At 38.7% G+C, this 15,691-nt stretch overlaps 1 protein-coding gene across 3 annotated transcripts in view; it reads left to right on the top strand.

The window, feature by feature from the left end:
- Positions 1-14,020: 14,020 nt before the first annotated feature.
- LOC137285129 (rap guanine nucleotide exchange factor 6-like) overlaps positions 14,021-15,691 on the top strand; it is a 151,195-nt gene continuing 149,524 nt past the window's right edge. For all 3 annotated transcript variants that reach the window (XM_067817349.1, XM_067817352.1, XM_067817350.1), the window contains exon 1: positions 14,021-14,107. The gene's annotated coding sequence lies outside the window, so the exon portion shown is untranslated. The remainder of the gene's footprint in view (positions 14,108-15,691) is intronic.

Here is a 15,691-nt window from a genome sequence, read left to right on the forward strand (position 1 = left end):
AACATTAGTCAGGGGAACAACTTTTACAACAGGAACATGTTTGTTGAGGGATGTCGATAAATGTTTAACATAATCTACCATGTCCTTACAGGAATGTCAAGGGCAGTTAATTTGTTGAGAGTGTTTTCCCCTAGATTACCAACTGACAGGCACTATGTACATCATTTAAAAACTGGGCCCTTGAGAAGCCCCTTGTCCCATGCTACTTAAAGAGATGCATGTAAAATTTGAGTAAAATCGGTGGAATAGGATTTGAAGCGAGCATGGGGTCGGTTTGGGAAAGGCAAACTGTTCAACTTTTAGTCGTGATTAAGTCTTAATTAATCGAATTTTGTCATCGACAGTGCTCTAAATGCTGTTTTTCAATAGTGTGACCATTTTGAGCAAAATCAGTCAAATAGCTCACCTTAGATATGGCTTGTGGTTTCTAAAATGTTTCAGCGTCAATCAACCTGTTTGTTGTGTTTAAAATTTCCCGGGAGTATTGTATTTGTATTTTATTGGAAATATAGAGCCACCGAACTGTGAAGCAGAGGTGGAATTTATGATAAACTGGTTCTATACTTCTTCTGCGTTTCAGACATCCTTTGCATTTGAATAGATGGAGCCCAGTTTAGGAGGATGATACAATCTCAGGATAGACCTGTTAAACCAAAATGTAGCTGTGAAGTCCTCAGTAGCATAGTTGGTTGAAGTGCTGACTCAGAATGCGTAATTTGCGTGGCTTATATGCATCTATGCATTGTGAGTTTGTATGACAAATGAAACTCCTCTTCTGAGATTTTGCTGTCCATGATCAAGGTGGAAACATGATCTTCTGTCATGTTAAGCTTCGATTTGGACAGAAGTCTGATTTGGTTGTGTTTCCTCACTTTGCGTTGCAGTCTGTAAGAGCACCAATCGATTTGGGGTGAGATCAACATGATTTTACAAGGTTTACTACATCAATACCTTTCTCTGTTGAGTAAGGAATGGAGAGATGGTTGTGTCTAGAGGTGGAGTAGCATTGAGTACAAAAAGTCGAGCCGTCCTCCCACGTGGAAGATGATTGAAACAAGTTTCTGCTGGACATGTTACTTGTGCCAGTAACATACAGCTGAACGATTCGATTCAAACATGTGTGTGGGCGATTCTCGAGGTCCAGTTGCAAACTAGTTGCGGTATCATGGAATGGCCTACTATTGTGCAATAACACTGAGGATGCTATCGCCTGACTGGACCAGAGAGCCATCTGGCGTTACCAGGACGCATTGGAATATGCGCAATCAAAAGTGGACTACATGTTCATTGTGGGGGTTTTACATTGCTCTGAATGACATGCAACTAAAGATCCACAAAGTGGTAGGCTACAGCAACAAAATCGTCATCGCGACCACCGATCAAAAGTTGGGTGTCAACCACAACATCAACATGAGTCACCACCTATCCACACACACCAGTGAAATGGAGGTAATCAGACCGCACCCCCCGAGCCACCCGTGTTTGATCGGCACTGCCACATCCTCAGGAGGAGGTTGAATTTCGGCAACACCTCGATCGTAAACAGTGCCCATGGTCAGCGGCATGACCATAGGGTTGTACCTCATTTGGTTCAAAATTCTTTACCAGAGACAGCAGACTGGCCATGCCAAAGACGACCGCCCACAAGTTTTGACAGAGTCACTCCCTGGACAAGAAGCCCAGCAACCAGGACACAGTGCTGCGCAAGATGCTGGGGAGGGCTTTGGCTGCTTTGCTGGCCAGTCTTGCCAAGACTTACACAAGCGATTTCAAATGTTTTTTGATCTCATCTCATGACATCATCACCGCCTTTCTGGGGAGGTGCAGGTGTTGTACCGCCCTGCCACATGTAAACGCTAGGACCAGAGTTGATACAATGAACCCCAAAGCCATCAGAACATTGGCGATGGTGATACCTCCTGCCTGGAACAAAATTTGGATCCTGTCGACTAACATGGTATGCTTGTTTAGAACTCAGTCAAACTGTTTCGCGCACGTGGCTGATCTGGGATTGAAGCACTTCTCAGTTTGAGGAAGCCACTTCCAAATGGATCCGTCTTCCAAGTCTCATGTCACTGTCGTCTTCCACCTGTTCATGTCTGGTTTTCTCGCGAGCGATGTGCTCGTCAATTTCATTTCGTTTCCCTATGTTGTCCACAAGTTCACGTACATTTTTCAAGGTTTGGTCATGCCCTCGCTGTCCCAAACGGAAAATTTGAACCTGGACAAGGGTTTGTCCCCCGTGCACCTGCAATATTTTTTCAAGGTCATCTGACATTTCTCTGACATGTTGGGGCATGTCTCTCAGATCATCTCTGGCAGTGAAATTGTCTGGTCCTGACGTTTTCCAGATCTTGTGCCACTGTAATCTCAGAGGTTTAATTCTTTGTGAAGAGTTGACAGAGAGAGTGACTTTCTCATGCGTCTGTTTGTCAGATCGATCCTCAGATCCGATATCAACTGCTACATGCCATTCCTATTGCTGAAAAATTTTCAATGGTCTCGATATGTTGGCTCAAAGAAATTTTTATCTTGTTTTAAATCATAATAATCACTGCTCCTTAGACTGTTTGTGAATAACTTGTCCATCAGAATAATCACCACCATTGTAATCACCACCTTTGGCCAACAATCCGAGCACAATTGATGAGAACCAAATGATGATGGTACACTTTCCAAACCTGGGTGCTGATGACCTCATCATTCAGGGGACGGCTCGCCTGTCCTTCCAGATCAGTTTGGAATTTGGCCATACTAAACGAGAAGCCGTGGGGACCTGGGTCATGCCATCTTGAAGAAAACAACCATCAAAATCAGTGGAAACAAAATTTTGAGCATCAATCACAGTGACATATTCTTCAGTTACTGGTCTGGAGAAACGTGAGCGAATGGGAAAACATGAAATACCATATGATCGAAGAGGAACGGAAATTCATGATTTGGCTGTGGAGCAACTGCAGCACACACAAGCCAACTACACAAAAAATGCATGGAAAGAATCAATTTCATCAACACCCAACTGCAACATGAAAACCATGCCGTTCAAATGTTCAGTATTATACACCTTCTAAGGGACAGCAAGATTATCTGATCTTCGTTGCCCTCAGTTTACCCGAGCAATTAGATTGGCATATTTATTTATGTGCATAAAGACAGGACGACACGTACCATTTCAATGTCAGCACGTGCTTCTCAGGAAAAAACAGGACCTGAAATGACATTTTTGCCGCTGCAAGGCCCATGGTGCAGATGTGGTCTGAGGCCATCTCATCTATTTTTCGTGGGGATGAGCATCCTCGCCCTGTCCAAACACTTGATATACGATTTCTCAACTAGAACAAGCTCAAAAAGCAATATAGTGACAGGTGCAAAGTCCTGTACATGACACTGATTCCCTGCTCATGAAATTCACACAGAGGACATGTACAAGGACATGAAGAAACGCATGCTTTTGTACCACACCAGTGACTACCCCAAAGACCACCCACTGTATGACACCGCCAGGTGATCGGCAAGATGAAGGACGAATGTGCCAAAAAGATTCTACAACAAAATGTCTAATTTTTAACATTTCTTAAAGTTGTTTGGGCTTCTTTTTGTGGAATGACCCCAAGTGCTGGCACACCAATCACTGAAAACACTGGCTTGAGACCCAAGATGTGCTTAATCAGGAAATCTGCCGCTGCCAAAATAAGAAAGGCAATAGGTGTGAAAAAACATGTGGGGAAAATGCAAACATGCATAATTCAAGCCCTGTTCAAGAACAAAATGTTCAAACACTGAATGAAAATGCTGAGAAGCAGCAGACGCAGGATATATGGACTGATGATCAACAAGACCTAGATGTCTCCCATGGACATGAAACGGTGGATCTCCATTGATGGGGTCACCACTTTCGTGTACGGACATGTGCAAATAATTAACTGAATGCTCACACACACATGCATGTATATGTACATACAACATTAAACGGGGAAGCCAATTTGTATGACTTGAAAGGTGGACTGCCGAGAGCATTCATCAGAGATGATCATACCTTGCGACATCTTCCCATACACATCCCCCACCGTGCGATGATCGTTCACTAACAATGTCTTGGTATGTCAAAGCTTGCGACTCACCCTGAGGCTGATTGTCTTTTTTTTTAAGGGCCATCTGAAAAACATTGTGTTTAATTCCTACGACAAAAATAACAAAAAAAGCCCTTTTCGCCAGACCAACGCCATGCTTGCTTTGAAGTCCGTATCTCAGAAACTATTCCACTGATTTTACTCAAGATTTGGCAGATTTGACAGATTATCACAATTTTTATTGGTAAACATGGTAATTAGCGGAGAACAGGAACACTGTTGTTTCCTCCAAACTTAGGTATGCCATACAGGCACCAAGAACATTTATCCGTGCCATTTCAATATTTACCATGCCATCTCACACTAATATATGAGGTATTTTGAACCCTGACCGGGTACAGACCTCAACTGTTTCCAGAACCTTTCATTAGCATGGAGACCGTTTATCATGCTCACTATGACCTTTTGTTTTCAGTTGTTTCTAAAAGTGCTCTTAATTATTTTTAGAGAGTTTATTTTGTTTTATAAATTTGTTCTTTTTTTCCTTTCTTTCAGTTCAAAACTATAATTTTGCATTTGGTATATTGACATTTGTGAGAAGTACCTTTTCTCGTTGTCTTCAATTGTTATTTTTATATTCTGCTAATTGGCATTTGCCTTTTTGACATTGGGTTCCCTGACAAATCTAGGAAATATTTCTTCTCGTTGCATTAAGTTTTATTAGAAACTGTTTTTTTTATGTTTATGTTTTGTTTTTATTGCTGAAAGTTTAAAGTTTGGAATCTGTGTGAAGTTTGAGCAGCAGCATAGACACAGCAATTCACTTCATGTAGTGAACAGTCCACAGAAAGCTTTTGAAAAATAGTTTCATTAAGTTGATCAATTGCATTTTGGGGGAAAGACACACATAGTTGTTTAATTGGCCTCCTTTTCTTGAAAGGTAAATCACAAATTACCTCCTTCAGAAATCTGGAGCCAATTGCTGGAAGATTTTTAATCAGAAACAGAAAAGAGTTTGATAAGGACGTCCATTAGATGTTTTGGGTGTGCTGCCACATGAGTGTTCTGGCTTATAGTTCATGTGAAATTTAAGTTTCCGGAGTTGGTCTCGGAGATTTTACTCTATCAGGTAAGCATACATTGGCATGACATTTTTCCATTGCAACCAAAGCGACTTGACAGTCATACATGGACTGTCAGGCCATCCAGTCATTTTTCAACACTCAAGTAGTTAGTTTGACCAAGATCCTATCTCTAGTATGGATGGTTTCATTACCAGAGAAATGCAGACTGGGCTGTTGATTTGAAAGATTATATTCTTCCTGTCTCTCTGTAACCCAGTAGTTACCCATCTTTTGGGGGCTAACTGGCTGATGTATGTTTAGTTCAGAGAATACAATTCCCCTATCTAAGCCCATCATGGGGAGGCATACATGATCAGGTCCTTATTATTATATTTTACACATTACAATATAAATGCAGCAGAGAGGTGATCCTGGCACAGTCATGCTGGTATGGCTCATCATCAGTCCAGAGCCTTGCCTCCTCTACATGCAGCACAGATATAACGATAGTTATTGCCACATGAAAGGTAATGAGAAGTCAGTAATGCAGAGGTCTTTTGAGATACAAACATTCCTTTTTTTCTATTTTATACACACGTTTGAGAGACTTGTCATGATCATAAAATCATTTCTGACATGTCCAAGTTGAGATGTAGTTGTCTCCCTTTGTAAAACTGGTTTGTCTACTTTTTTGTATTAGAAACTGTACAAATATCATTGTTAGTATGTTTCAATGAATCCACATTTTTTGTTTGATACAGGTTAGAATATGTATTTAATAACATATAAACAATTTAATTTCATGTATATACTTTTTAAGAAAATTACAATATGTTAATAAGATAGCTTATTTCCATTTATATTATGGAAACAAGCTAAGCAGTTCTTCTCCATGTTGCAGTGAATGCGTTATAACTTTGGCAGGCCGCACGGGCCTTTCCGATGAATTAAAGACTTAATTTTTGTCAGCATGATTTAAATGTAATCATGCTTGATGAACAAGGACATGGGAGAACAAGGACTAAGTATTTTGCATGAGTATGTTTGATGTGTTATGTAAACTTTCTTGATAAATATTACATCTACACTAAGAAGAACCTTGCCTGATCTGATGAGGCCTGACCAATTTTACTTCTTGTTTTACAGATTTTTGTTCTCAGGAAACCTTAGGGCAGAAGGGAAAATAGGATAAAATACATTCACCAATGAAAGTAAGTATTTTACTTTTGGCAATTGATGAAGTGTATATGGGGCCAAAAGAAAGAAAATCTAAAAACAAATTTTCTTGTAAGTTTACATTGTTGACCAATAAAAAGATTAGAATTTTATCTAATTCAATTTTTGTTCTTATTCTTATTCTTGAAAACATATGACAGGTGGATCCTTAAAACAAGAAACAAAATTGTTCCAGTCTAAGTGAAAATGCTGGCCTTCATTTTCCTGGAATCACTTGAGTACAGACTACCCGCATGCATTAATTATCTGTGGTGGGGTTGGGGAGGTGTAAGTGAATACTGCACTCAGCACTGACAATACTGAACATTATCACAAAGAAATACTATTTTTCACAGTCTAGTTAGAGAAATAACACTAGGTATGAGAAATTAGAATTACATTCAGTGTTAAGAAATGTTATCTTGTTTGATAAGTTCTTTGAGTGGCATGTTTAGGAGTTGGTGCATCAGATAAGGATGAACTTTATGGATGAACAACGACTTTATTCAGATGAAGTAATGTTTCAGTTATAACAAGAACTTAACTGGGAAGTACAGTAACAATGTGATGACACAGGATTACATGTGATGACCAGGGGTTACATGTGATGACTAGGGGTTACATGTGATGACCAGGGGTTACATGTGATGACCAGGGGTTACATGTGATGACTAGGGATTACATGTGATGACTAGGGGTTACATGTGATGACCAGGGGTTACATGTGATGACCAGGGGTTACATGTGATGACTAGGGGTTACATGTGATGACCAGGGGTTACATGTGATGACCAGGGGTTACATGTGATGACCAGGGGTTACATGTGATGACCAGGGGTTACATGTGATGACTAGGGGTTACATGTGATGACCAAGGGTTACATGTGATGACCAGGGGTTACATGTGATGACCAGGGGTTACATGTGATGACCAGGGGTTACGTGTGATGACTAGGGGTTACATGTGATGACTAGGGGTTACATGTGATGACTAGGGGTTACATGTGATGACTAGGGGTTACGTGTGATGACCAGGGGTTACGTGTGATGACCAGGGGTTACGTGTGATGACTAGGGGTTACATGTGATGACTAGGGGTTACATGTGATGACTAGGGGTTACGTGTGATGACTAGGGGTTACGTGTGATGACCAGGGGTTACATGTGATGACTAGGGGTTACATGTGATGACCAGGGGTTACGTGTGATGACCAGGGGTTACGTGTGATGACTAGGGGTTACATGTGATGACCAGGGGTTACATGTGGTGACCAGGGGTTACATGTGATGACCAGGGGTTACATGTGATGACCAGGGGTTACATGTGATGACTAGGGGTTACATGTGATGACTAGGGGTTACATGTGATGACTAGGGGTTACATGTGATGACCAGGGGTTACATGTGATGACCAGGGGTTACATGTGATGACTAGGGATTACATGTGATGACCAGGGGTTACATGTGATGACTAGGGGTTACATGTGATGACCAGGGGTTACATGTGATGACTAGGGGTTACATGTGATGACCAGGGGTTACATGTGATGACTAGGGGTTACATGTGATGACCAGGGGTTACATGTGATGACCAGGGGTTACATGTGATGACTAGGGGTTACATGTGATGACTAGGGGTTACATGTGATGACCAGGGGTTACGTGTGATGACCAGGGGTTACATGTGATGACCAGGGGTTACATGTGATGACCAGGGGTTACATGTAGAAGCCAGTGATAACAGATTGTATACAGAAGTCACTGGGATGTACAGAGCAGGAGAGTGGGGACATGTTTGTACAAGTTATACAAGCACTTATGGTTGGTTGGTGATAAGGAAGTTTTTATGGTGAATAATTTGCTGTGACAAAAGGTATAAGAAATCCCCTCAGAACCAGCAAAATATGACAAGTCTAAGATATTCACTATTACGTGTTGAGCAGAGAGCAAGATACAATGATTCACAATAGAGGTTTCTAATACAATGCAACTGAGTCAAATCTAAAGTAATGGGTCACAAATATAATATTATCTCACAAAAGTCTTAGTTTTCAGGGAAACTGCTAAATGTCTTGAATGTTGGTTATTTTCTTTCCCATTGGCGGAGCCAAGCTGGGTTCAGAGGTTTTAAACCCCCCAAACCACCCCCTTTCAAAATTCCTGGATCTGCCCATGGTCATTGTTGGCATTATGAGAGATGTTCAGACAATGTTTAGTTTAGAAACACTTTAGTAGTACTTTGATGATTACTTGTAGGAGATTATATCTGGTATGATGTGGTGATATGATATTCACATATGAAAAGTGGTGTTATGATGAATAAGGTGCAGTATCTATAATGCAAGCCAGTATATGATACAATATATTTATGTCTATCTTTTGAATATTGAAATATGTATGCTTTACATATGTGCACCTAAATACAACATAAGTAAAAATGTGATAAAATATATTTCTATACACTTTATAATGATATATGTTTGAGATATAGATGCAAATAAATATAGTACAATAATAGATAATAAAAATATATGATGAAATATATTTTTGTTGTCATTGTTTTTTTTTTGTGGTAACACCCTTGTTAGGTTTGAAATGGATTGGTCCTCATGCTTACGTCTTCTAATGAGCAAAGTCAGTCAACTTGGGTCATCTAATTGCTATCGTCAACCTGTTTTAAAAATTAGACAAAACGGGTTGATATTGGCTATACACTATAAATGGTTCTGTAATTACACAGACAGGCACATGGGATACTTGTACACATGACACATTATGATGTCTGTTGATTTGTAAACAAACTGAATCGGACTGAAACTGGTGCAAACGCAGATTGTCAGTCTTAGGTGTTGTTTTGTACTAGGAGTAAATGACATCTGAGTGCATGCCCACCAATTCTGTTCAGGACCTAGCTGCTTCATTTCTATGGTAGCAGTAAACCCAAGTAGAATATAGTTCACTTTTTGATTTTCGATTGCACATTTATAATGTTTTTCTTTTCATAGTTGGAAATGTATATCATATGTCATGAATAAATGATAATTGTGTTTTAATTATGTTTGTGTTTTGGTTGCATATAAGGTCTTTTGTTGTCTTTAATTGTTGTCTTTTATGATCTAATAATTGCCTTTTGCCTTTTAGACATTGGGTTCCCTGAAATATCCAGGAAATATTTCTTTTCATTGCATAGAAACCCACTAGAATACATTTTTATGCTTTGTTATTATCATGGGTTGTTTTTTCTTTTTAATCTGTGTGAATGTCCTCCAAGGTTGAAGCACTTCATGTAATTAACAGTCCACAGAATGTTTTAGAGAAATAGCTTCATTAGGTAAATCAATTTCATATTTGGGAAAAGACACATTTACTTGTTTAGTTTACTGGTTAGTTGTTCTCAAAAGGTAAATTACACATTTCTTGAAAATCACATCTTGAGATTCTGCTCTGTCAGTTTAAGCAACTTGTACATGGATCTCGGAGATTTACTTTGTCAGTTTAAGCAACTTGCCATTTATACATGGTCAGTCCATCCTGTCACTCTTGCACACTCAAGTAGTGTGTTTTTGAGTTGGTTTGACCACACTCAGCAATATTTCAATTATATGGCGGCAGTCTGTAAGGAATCAAATCTGGACCAGACAATCCAGTGATCAACACCACGGGCATCGATCTGCGCAATTGGGAACTGATGACATGTGTCAACCAAATCAGCGAACCTGACCACCCAATCCTAAGCATTCCCTTGGCTTAAGTCCCATCTCGAGTATGGATGGTTTCATTACCAGAGAAAAGCTGTCTGTAACCCAGTAAGAACACCAGCTTCAGGGGTCAGTCCTAAATGGGTGATGTAAGTTTAGTTGGGAGAAAACAATATGCCTTTCTAAGCCCAGTACGGAGAGGTCTACATTATCAGGTCCTTATTGTTCAGTTTTACACATTAAGATATAAATGCCACATAGAGGGCACAGTCAGGCTGGTAAGGCTCATCATCAGCTTAGGGCTCTTGCCCCTTCTACACAAGGCCAGGTAGTGAATATTATTGCATCATGAAAGGTGATGAGTAGTCAGTGCATAGGGTTTTGCAATAAACAGTACATTTTTAAACATGTACAGATATTCCCTTTTCTTTTTATGCAGCGATGTTTGTATAAGTTGCATGCCGGTATAAAATCATAAAATCATTCAGGATATGTCAAAGTTAAGATGCAGTTATCTCCCTTTGTAATACTGGTTTGTTTGTCTTTTTGTGTCTAAATAAACTAAACAAATAACATTGCTAGTGTGTTTAAATAAAACCACAACCTTTGCTCAATATACATTAGCATATATATGTATAATTACATATGAAACAGTTTCATTTCATACATTTATTTTTAAAGAAAATCAAAATAGGTTTATGATGCAGCTTATTTCCATTGAATTTATGGTAACAAGCCCATCAACTTTCAACTTTACAAGTTAACATGATTTTAATATTTCTATTTTTGACAGCATGATTCCGATAATCATGCATAAAAGATCTCAAAGAATAGTAATTAGAAGATAATAGATAGGGGAAAATGTCATTAAATAAGAAATTCTACACAGAATTGAACCAGATTGATATATACTGGACTTCTCATTTGATGTGCAAGATGCTAGCCTTCTGATGAACCAGTATGAGTCGCGACCTGACAAATGACCCCAGTTTGCATACATGGGAAGGCCCTCCAGAACATGCCATTTGAAAAATGAGTGAAACTGGTTGTTGCCTACAGCTTGACAAATTCAATTTCCTCATGCGAATCATGTCTGCTGGAAACATGTTAAACAGAAGTGGTATCAAGTTCATGCAACAATCAGCGTGTACTGCATGTGCTTAATCCCCGATCTACCTCATGTACCTGTAACAACCAAATGTATTCGTCTACATGTCCTGCCCCACCTACTTGTCACAAACATGTTTACTGCGCAGGCTGATCTAATATGCATGAAGCACTAGCATGAACTACCCAAGGGAAACACTCTAGGGTTTAGTACCTCGTTGTACCTTCCAGAACTCTGTCTAAATAAGGGACGTCAGAGCCCATCATTGACTATCTACATATAAAATGCAGCACATGTGGAACATAGTTATATGGTAAATAAAACTGACCTAGAACACAGATTTGAAAATATTGAATAATAACAATAACAAAGACATATTTATTTGTTGAACTGGCCTCCATTTCTTGAAAGGTAAATCACACATTTCCTCCTTCAGAGATTTTGGGACTAATTGCCTCTATGCAGGAAGAGTTTGCATCAGAAAGAGGAAAGAATTTGACATGGACGTCCATCAGATGTTTTGGGTGTGCTGCCACATAAGCATTTTGCTCATGCAAAGGTTTCAGATGGGTTCCTGTTGTTAGTTCATGATCAACTGGCTCATGGTGCGTGTGAAATTTTAAGTTGCTGAAGCTGATCTTGGAGGTTTTGCTCTGTCAGTCAGAGTTTGTCAGTCCATCCTGTCACTTTTGCACACTCCAGTAATGTATTTTTGAGTTGGTTTGACTAAGATATTCTTGGTCAGGTTCTGTGCATTCCCTTGGGGTAAGTCCCATCTCTAGTATGGCTGGTTTCATTACTGGAGGAAGGATGACTGGGCTGCGGAAGTGAAAGAAAATGTTCTTCTAAGCTGTACGCGACCCAGTAAGAAAACCAGCTTCGGGGGTCACTCCTAACTGGGTGATGTACATTTAGTTAGGAGAATACAATTTGCCTTTCTAAGCCCAGTACGGAGAGGTGTACATTATCAGGTCCTTATTGTTCAGTTTTGCACATTCAGATATAAATGCCACAGAGAGGGCACAGTCAGGCTGTTATGGCTCATTGTCAGCTTAGGGCCCTTGTTAGGGCCTAGTTAATGAATGTTATTGCATCATGAAAGGTAATGAGTAGTTCATAGGGTTTTGCATAAAACAACATGTTTTTTTAACATGTACAGATATTCCTTATTCTTTTTATGCACATGTTTGTGTAAGTTGTGCGTAGAGATCATAAAATCATTTTGTGATGTGTCAAAGTTAAGATGCAGTTGTCTCCCTTTGTAAAACTGGTTTGTCTTCATTTTTTGCATTATTAATTGCACAAATAACATTCTTATTACATTTGAATAAAACCACAACGTTTGTTAAAAATATTTTAGTATATGTAAATAATTACACATGAAACACTTTAATTTTATGTATTTATTTTTAAGGAAAATCACAATAGGTTCATGATGCAGCTTATTTCCGTTGAATGTATGGAAATAAGATAACCAATTCTTCACTCCACGTTTGTGTAAGGCCAAATTGGCCTAGGATGATTAGTAAATATTAAATTTTGGCAGCATGATACCGTTAATCATGCTTAAAACAAATAATGTTGATCTAGGGAGAACATAGGGGTGGAGGACTTGCCCTTTGCAACAGAGTATCTGACAAGTTAGAACTAGTATGATAATTACTGGACATTCGGGCTTGCCTTGAGTAAGCTTTATATACCCAACATACCCAAAGAAAACACTCCAGGGTTTTAGTACTCCATATGTAGTACCCTCCAGAACTCTGTCTAAATATAGCACATCATAGACCCCCATGGATTATCCACAATATACAATGCAGGACACTTGGAACATTGTTGTACAGTAAATAACACAGACATTAAACACATAATACAACAGATTTGAAAATACTGAATAATAACATTAAATGGGTTAGCTGTGAAAAGGAAACTGAAATAAGAATAATTCAAAATACTCTGAATTAGGGAATATTTTCCTGAGTATCATCAGTGTCTGCACATGCTATACTTCAATAATGGTGGCAAGAAAATGAAACTGAGCAAATTTAATCATCAAACTGAAGCACATGTGATACATGTGGTTTCAAGTTACAATAGTGATATCTACCAAATTTGGCTAATACTCCATTATTTGACATGGATAATGTTTGCAAACACATAAATGTACTTTTTCCAGTTCTTCCATATTATTAAGCCCCGAAATTTCCAACCAGTTGAGGAAACCTTGTTCTGTGTTTGTATTATCAAATAATATGAAGCACACATGTGGGGATTTTTGTTTCAAAGGATGTATACTACTCTGAGTGAGTGAGTGAGTGAGTGAGTGAGTGAGTGAGTGAGTGAGTGAGTGAGTGAGTGAGTGAGTGGGTTTTACGCCACACTCAGCCATATGCCACCTATATCCTGTTAGTCGCCTTTTACGACAAGCATAATCGCCTTTTTGTGGGCAGCATGGGTTGGTGATGACCTATTCTACCCCAGATCTTCAAGGGTCACACTACTAAGAAGTAATGGCTGGCTAGAATAGGAATATTATCAAATGCTTTCAACCACTGTCACCTAGTATTGAAATCCAAGATGCGTTTAATATTTCACAAATGAACCCTTAAAACAATTATGATTCTAATGCTATTATTTAACCATAGTTAAAACATTTGTTTAACCATAAATGATGTAATCTAAAATAAATCAAGAATTCTTCCTAAAAATCGGATTATTCATAGTTTTGTTTCAAAATATAATCGGGACGTACACTTACGATCGTCGGTCACTCTACCGAAGAAAGAATTAACTTTCTATTCGTCTCCCTACACGTGTGAAATCGATATGGGTCACAGTGACACAGGTGCGCCGGATGTGCGCCTCGCTTTGGCTGTAAACATGACAGGCCATCGAAATGGAGTGTGACACCTTGGTGACTTGGATGTACTGTTTTCAAAGATAACCTCTGAGGTAAAACTGTTTGTAAGTTATAGAAACTTGTTTTTGAATGCTTGTATTTTCAAACTATCCAACAAAATCGCTGATAAGCAATTTGCCGCTTTCACTGACCTAGAGGACGGTCGGAAAGTTCGTACCAGTCTCAGCTGTAGCTTTAGTCACAAATTGGTATTCCATTGCGTGATTGATATCATGAATTAATTATGACTGGGCTCCTAAAGATTCCTGTCTTTCGTTTTCTAGCTACTTCCTCTTTTCACTTAGGAGAATATTTCTCCTTGTAGCAACTGACAAATCTCTCTTTGTGTTCAACGATGTTGAAAAGGCGGAGGGCTCAGTCCTTTTAAACAAATTAAGTACGTTCACCATTCAAATAACATTGCCGATTCTGGTGTGAAGATTATTTTGACGTCGTTTTTCTCGATTCTTTGGAAGTTTTATCATTTCCACAATTGTAATGAATTGTAAGAGGGTAAGAGTCCCACTTATGTGAGTGTCAGGTTTAAATTATACGTAAAATTTTGTTTAAACACTGTATTCCCTCAATTCACACAATTGTTCTTAGCTTGCCATGCCCGCAACGTAAACTTTATATGTTTCTTGTACGATAGAAGGAAATGTGATTGATTTGGGGCTGCAATACTTGAAGGTTGTTTGTTTGTGGCATCAACCACTAGTTTGTCAGGGCTACAAATGATAACTTACAGACTGACTTATGTATGTGTTGCTTTATTCACCATTCACTCATTAACAGTGAATACATTTTATTATTTTTAAAATATATTTTACATTCAAAGAAGGTTCATTACAATGTATGAAGATATTGACACCTAGTCCAGCTGTTGATATTCTTGGTATGAAAAACATGGAAAATTCATCATCTTCTTAACTAGATGTCTCTCTAAAAGCATCAAATGATGTATTAACTTGGAGAATATAGGTCAAAAGTTAAATGTTTGATATGAAAAGATACAAATATGTGCAGCAAAATCACATCATGATGCACTATACTACAATATACTTATATAGGTGTTTATAGGTAATTAGTAATCAGTGACAGTAATTGACAATTATTTTTGTTATAAATATCTGGATATTAATAAATTAGACCAGTGTGTATAAGATCATTGTATGTCTCTTCAAATAGCTGTTTATGCTGCCTTATCATGCTTGTACAAGTCTGTCATACAGAGCCTGAAGCAATATATCCAAGAAAGCCAACACAAGTCCCGAACATTTGGCAAGTCTAGATTTCCACAGCTTTTGAAAATGATTTTTTAAGACATTGTGTCTACTTTACATAGATTGAACACTTAACCAGCAAACATCAAGGCCTCTGTCATGTTTAGTGCCTTCATACACAATGTATAAGCAGTTGTATCATCACTACATGATATGTCTGCTGGGTGGAAATTGATGAAAATCAAATCAGCTTCCTGACCCCTCTTGTGACATAATGGCCAGCTAAAGCTGATTGGTCTGTAGGTCAGAGCACCTTACTGTTGAGTTACTGCTGGGAGTAATTAACTGGCGTCTAGAGTGTATACAGGATGTGTATTGACTGCTGTCTGCACTGATATATGCAGGTGACAGCAT

Source organism: Haliotis asinina, chromosome 5 (genome assembly GCF_037392515.1).
Source record: "Haliotis asinina isolate JCU_RB_2024 chromosome 5, JCU_Hal_asi_v2, whole genome shotgun sequence".
In the NCBI taxonomy this organism is placed as follows: Eukaryota; Metazoa; Mollusca; class Gastropoda; order Lepetellida; family Haliotidae; genus Haliotis; species Haliotis asinina.